Genomic DNA, 7,326 nt, shown 5'->3' on the forward strand with positions numbered 1-7,326 from the left:
ATAGGAAGCCCTAAACTATGAGCTAAATTTGTATTAATGAAATTTCCAGCCGCGCCTGAATCTACTAGCGCCTTATACTGGGACTGCAGGGAAAAATCCGGAAAAGTGACAGAGACAAACATAAGTGCAACAGAGGGCTCTGGATGAGAATGGTGCCTACTCACCTGGGGTGATGCCAGAGTGCCCTGCCTGCCTTCTCTATTCCCAGAGGAACCAACCCGGCACCGACCAGCAGTGTGATCTCTGCGACCATAGATGGTGCTCGAGCGGGAACCCCCTCCGGTCTCCCGGTGCACCGTCCCTCCCAATTCCATTGGTTCGGGAGAGAGGGTGCGGGAGGATGGAACAACCAGACCCCGATCTAGACGTCCACGAGTAGCCAGCATGTTGTCCAGCCTGATGGACATGTCCACCAGCTGGTCGAAGTTAAGGGTGGTGTCTCTACAGGCCAGCTCCCGACGGACGTCCTCGCGTAGGCTACAATGGTAATGGTCGATCAGGGCCCTGTCGCTCCATCCAGCGCCGGCAGCCAAGGTCCTAAACTCCAAAGCAAACTCCTGGGCACTCCTCGTCCCCTGCCTCAGATGATAGAGGAGCTCACCCGCCGTTTTTCCTTCGGGAGGATGGTCGAATACTCTCCTGAAATAAAGGGTGAACTCCTCAAAATGGTCCAACGCCGCATTCTCCTCTCTACACACAGCGCTGGCCCACTCCCGGGCTTTCCCGGTGAGGCATGAGACGAGGGCGGAACTCTTCTCCCGGTCGGATGGTACTGGGGATACCGTGGCCAGATATAAGTTCAGTTTAAGGAGGAAACCCTGGCAGCCAGCAGTATCTGCGTTGTAACCCGTGGGTAGGGGTAAACGGATTTTGTTAGGTTCAGGTGGGGAAAACGCGTTAACGGTAAATCCCAGTTGTGGCAGTGGAGGCGCTGGAGAAACTCCCTGTCTCTCCCAGCGATCCATATTCTGGACAATACGATCCATGATGGCGCTCAAACAGTCAATCTCCTTTGCTTGTTCCATAACGCGCTTTTCCACCTCCATGGCCGTCGTGTCCTCTCCTGCTGACTTCATATATTATAAGGGTCAGAGATTCTGTCACAATGGCGTGTATAAGTGGCAGAGGAAGTCAGGCGCAGGAGAGTCAAAATAGAGTGTAGCATGGAGTACTTTAATAAAAGTCCCAGTAATTAGCTCCATAACACTCACGGAAAAATATAATACAAAAATCTGGGTACGAAGACCCATCGCACACCTATACACAAAACACACAACACTTGACAACGAACAATCTCTGACAAACACATGAAGGGAAACAGAGGGTTAAATACACAACAGGTAATGAATGGGATTGACAACAGGTGTGTGGGAAGACAAGACAAAACCAATGGAAAATGAAAAGTGGATCGATGATGGCTAGAAGGCCGGTGAAGTCGACCGCCGAACACCGCCCGGACAAGGAGAGGTAACGACTTCGGTAGAAGTCGTGACAGTGTGTGTGTGCCCACGTGACAATCATCAGCCAGATGACACAGAAGGAGCCATTCACAAACAAATGGGTGTTCTTCAACCACAAAGGTTAATACAGCTCTCAAATGCAGCAATTATCCAATACAAATAACACTTAACACGTTGTCACACCACCAGTGTTGTATAACATGATGTGTCTCACTGGCACATTATGTTCTTTTGGGAACTCGTCCAAAATGTTACTGAACATGTGCTGTACATAATTAGAAGTACACACAGTGATTCCGGTCACACTGACAGATTGCATGACTGATTGACTGAATCTCCGAAGGACTGGTTTTTCTAGGTTGGGGCACACACACACACAGTCAGTCCCTGAGGCACTTCCTGAAGGTGATGGCCTTTGTTTGAGCAAAGCAGCCCATCAAAGGGAACTTAAAGTCCTTAAACATAGTGTTCCCTGACACTGTGGATGGCGTGGTGTGGTGCGTACTTGTTAAGACCTGGAGAGGATTGAGAGACAATCCTCACGGTTAAACAGGAGATCATGCTCACACTCAATGCTAACAGCTGTTCACACATTTAAATAATGCCGTGTCAGTGAAGTGACTGTGTGTCACATGCACATGTGACCCACACACGCATATATTAGTACATATAGGCTATTGGAGTCTATGAGTGTGTTAATGCTTTGGTGTGACATCAAATCAGGACTATCTATAGGCCTGCAGTACATGCAACTCCGTAATTAGCCAATTATTTTCAGATGGTGGACCTAGGATTTCCACATGCTATGATCTGAATTGTCAAGCAATGCATTTCCAAGATCTCTAACATTTTAAACAAAAAGAAACATAATTAAAGGGCTTCACAAAAACAGTTTTTACTTCATACCATCACAAACTAAACACATTCAAAATATAACTGCGAGCACCAATGAACTGGGTTCACAGGTTGACAGAAAGGACACAAGATCAGTTGGATAACAAAGCACTCTCTATCATGTAGGAACTACAGTAGCTTATGTGCTAACGTGCATCTAATGAGCCTAAATAAAACATTTGAAGTGAATCGGATGTATTGTTTATGAGGAGAAGACGATTGCAGATGATTCTGAGCATTATCGATGCACATGCAAAGAATGAGTTGTTAATAGTTTACTTGTTTTTTGAGAGATTAATACCAAATTTGGTGGGGTTCATCTTATGAATGTCCATGATTGTGATGACAAGTTTCAAGTTGATAGACCACTATGCAGTGGATTTACGGTGGTTTAAATTAACACATAAAATCGGATTTTTGATTTGTCAATAACTTACCCATCTTTTGACCAATTAGCTTTTTTCAAACTAAGTTAAGACATGCACAATGGACCTACATTCCAAAGTTGGTGTCATTTGGTTCTATGGTTCATGAGAATAATATTTTTTATGTATTTTTAGCATATTAGCATATGTGCTAATTCATATTATTTAGCAGTGAACCTCTAATAAATTATCAATAGTACTTTGGAATCACACTGTGCCAGAGACAATATAGTGCAGACACCGTACCAGAGCGACTATACTATATTTAGTATCCCCCTGATGTAATGTTGGGTTGGACTGTTGATTGACAGCTGGGGGGAATGTGTGGTACGCCAGGCTCTCTGGGCCTCATGCTGGCTCTTCCTGTCCACTGGCCTGGCCTTTGCTGTTTTAATGCCCCATATTACAGGGCACAGGAAACTACCTCTCTATATTTAGAAGGGCATGGGGACGTGGAGAGGGACTGGCAACCTCACCCCTCACTCTCACGGAGGCACCTCTTTTGGGACATGACAAGCAATACAGGGCACTGGAGGGGTGGGGGTGAAGGTAGTTATGTATGTGTGTGGGGAAAAGAGAAAGCTTTTGTATGTAGACAAAATGGTGTGTAGACAGAGTTACTTCAAAACAATTGTAACATATGGTGACATGTTTGACTATAATGGGTGCATTTTTGGCAATTGTTTATAACCAGGTGTCAACATAGTTGTTCTGGAGCTGTGCTCAGTAGTCTCACATTCAAGATGTCATTTCAATACAAACTCACATTCGTTGTTTGACATTATCCACACAAACTCTGTTTGATCCCAGCTACTCTTGTAGCAAAATGTCTGACTAAAGTCAAGTAGTTAAGTCAGACCAAAAGCTAGCTGGCTCCTGACAGCTCCTGGTTGTCCGTTGACTTCCTGTGAACAGCCCCCAGATCAGATCAGTGAAGGCAGGGGCCAGCTGGCTGTGACTTGAAGGGGGCACACCACACAGACATTCCATTCCTCTGCTGATATGAGTGGCCTGTCATTCAGAGCTCTGGGAGAGCTATGCTATTGATGCGGGTCGTCATAACCCCTGTTGGAAAATGGACATATTTTGTGGGCAGGACATTTTTAAATATCTTATTTTTTAACCATGACAGTGGTTTTGGATATCAATGTGTGATATATGATTGTGAAATATAGTGCCTTCAGAAAGTATTCACACCCCTTGACTTATTCCACATTTTGCTGTGTTTCAGCCTGAATTCAAAATGGATTAAACGTTTTTTTCTCTCACCCATCTACACACAATACCCCATAATGACAAAGTGAAAACAAATGTATTGAAAATGAAATACAGAAATATCTAAGTTACATAACCATTCACACCTCCTGTGACAATACTGTGTAGAAGCACCTTTGGCAGTGATTATAGCTTTGAGTCTTTCTGGGTAAGTCTCTTCCACACCTGAATTGTGCAACATTTTTACTACTATTTTTTTTTTTTTAATATTCAAGCTCTGTCAAATTGATTGTTGATCATTGCTAGCACACAGAGTGCTGGAAATCCATAACTACTAAAATGGCCATGACAGTCATTCTGACCGTTGATATTTCAATTGTATAAATAATAAATAATACCTCAGGAAAGCAAATGCAAATCAGTCAGAAAATATATTGATTGATGCAGAAGTGCATAGACTGTAAATACTAAAATAAGATGATAGTGTATTTTCTGAGACAACAGTTTCCCGTCCAGCTGGCCCATCCAAATAAACCTAAACTATATTTGAACTAATTTCACACATAAAATAACAATAACAATTGATGTGACTGAAAGTCAAGATGAAATTGACAACAGTCTGATGGGTGACATTATTATCAATTGTCGAATAGAGAATAAAGAGACTGATTACCTGCGCAGCTTGCATTGACAGTGTGCATTAACAAAGAAACTAGGAGTTTACCAAATAGTACTTAATCCATATCATCCTGCAGAGGTCAATGCAGGTCAGATGTTTTGATTGCTATTCCAAGGTTTCTAATTAACCAACTTTTGCCGAACATGAAACAACAAATATAACATTTCTAGAATAACCATGGCATTCCTCATGTGAGTAGGCTACTGGTGACTATCAGCAACAGCAATTTGGGATATATTATGTTCTTACTGTAAAATTTGTGTGTTCTATTGTGGTAGGGCAGGGCCTGTGATGTCTGCTAAACAAACAAGTTGATTTCATTGGCATGGCGCAGCCATAGACTGGCATGGCGCAGCCATAGACTGGCATGGCGCAGCCCTAGACTGGCATGGCGCAGCCCTAGACTGGCATGGCGCAGCCAGAGATTGGCATGGCGCAGCCATAGATTGGCATGGCGCAGCCATAGATTGGCATGGCGCAGCCATAGATTGGCATGGCGCAGCCATAGATTGGCATGGCGCAGCCATAGATTGGCATGGCGCAGCCATAGATTGGCATGGCGCAGCCCTAGACTGGCATGGCGCAGCCATAGATTGGCTACTAAGCACAGATAAATACAACTCCAAACATGCTATTCGGTTTGTTTTAAATAAATTGCCTTGTATCATGTTTTTATATGACCTTCCGAAACAAAATATTCATGGATTTATTTTATGATTGTGTATATTAACACTAGAACGGCAGAGAGCATCATAATGACACAAAACTAATTGAAATGTTGAATTACTCTGTCATTTTTAAATGTCACGCCTGCTCCCGCGCCAGGCAGCCCTTCATTACGCACACCTGTCACCATCATTATGCGCATCAGCGCTCATTGGACTCACCTAGACTCCTTCACGTTGTTGATCTGTTTGTTCCTCAGTTTTGTTCCTCGTGTCAGCATTATTGTCGTGATGTCATTTTGTTCCCCCTGTCCAGACGCTGTCTGTGTTCTGTTTGATGTCCATTTTCCATTAAATGTTCACCCCCTGTACTTGTTTCTCGTCTCCGGCATCGGTCCTTACATTAAAGTCATGTCCCCCTTATCCTTGACTTTTCCTAGTCGCTGTTCAAATCTTAATGTCACAAACAGAACTTGAGTTATAACCAGTTTCAGGAGGGCATGTCATTTTTGGATTGGTTTACCCGGGCCTGCTCTGCTCCTTCTTCAATTTGAATGTTCCATGCTCAGTTGACAATCACCCCGATAATTGCCTCGAAACTAAACCTAATGTCACGCCCTGGCCTTAGTATTCTTTGTTTTCTTTATTATTTTAGTTAGGTCAGGGTGTGACATGGGTATTTATGTGGGTTTTGTAGTGTCCAGGGTGATTGTAAGGTTTAGGGGGTTTATTTAGAGTAGTTGGGTTTATGTTTAGTATAGTTGTCTAGCTGTGTCTATGTTGTGTGTAGTTGTCTAGGAAAGTCTATGGTTGCCTGAATGGGTTCCCAATTAGAGACAGCTGGTTTCTGTTGTCTCTGATTGGGAGCCATATTTAAGGTAGCCATAGGCTTGAGTTTGTTATGTGGAATTGTCTATGTTGAACGTTTGTAGCCTGTGTGTGTGCACTACGTTTATAGCTTCACGGTCGTTTGTCGTTTTGATAGTTTGTAAGTGTTTTGTTTCGTTTTGCCTTCTTCTATAATAAAAGAAGATGGCTTATTTTCCACATGCTGCGTTTTGGTCCGTCTCACTCCCACACGATCGTGACACCTAAACTAATTTCAATACAATATATAATAACAACAGATGAAATAACTGAAGTATAATTTGATGGAGGCGAAAAGGGGAGAATGGGTAAGTTGATGAGTGAACTATGCATAATTATGCCTTCTAAAAAAATGCTGGGTCAAAATTGACCCAATTTTGGTCATTTCTGTAACCCAGTGCTGGGTTACTATAGTACATACTGTACCCAGCATTGGGTTATTTTAACCCAGGACTGTTTGGTTATGTGAATATGTTTACTCTTTTGCTGGGTCATTGTTATTCATGTATTCATGTACTTTATTGCTGGGTCATTTTTTTCAACCTTCTCTGTATTACAGAATCTGTTCATTTTTTAAAGGTACAACTGCTTCTAACAATAACAATTCATGTTACAACGTTACTACACAGTCTATTCCATTTTTAAAATGGCATACAGTGGGGAGAACAAGTATTTCATACACTGCGGATTTTGCAGGTTTTCCTACTTACAAAGCATGTAGAGGTCTGTAATTTTTTATCATAGGTACACTTCAACTGTGAGCGATGGAATCTAAAACAAAAATCCAGCAAATCACATTGTATGATTTTCAAGTAATTAATTTGCATTTTATTGCATGACGTAAGTATTTGATACATCAGAAGACTGCAGCAGGGATTTTGGCCCACTCCTCCATACAGGCCTTCTCCAGATCCTTCAGGTTTCGGGGCTGTCGCTGGGCAATACGGACTTTCAGCTCCCTCCAAATATTTTCTATTGAGTTCAGGTCTGGAGACTGGCTAGGCCACTCCAGGACCTTGAGATGCTTCTTACGAAGCCACTCCTTAGTTGCTAGGCCACTCCAGGACCTTGAGTTGCTTCTTACGGAGCCACTCCTTTGTTGCCCTGGCTGTGTGTTTCGG

The sequence above is a fragment of the Salvelinus fontinalis genome, chromosome 12 (genome assembly GCF_029448725.1).
Source record: "Salvelinus fontinalis isolate EN_2023a chromosome 12, ASM2944872v1, whole genome shotgun sequence".
NCBI lineage: Eukaryota > Metazoa > Chordata > Actinopteri > Salmoniformes > Salmonidae > Salvelinus > Salvelinus fontinalis.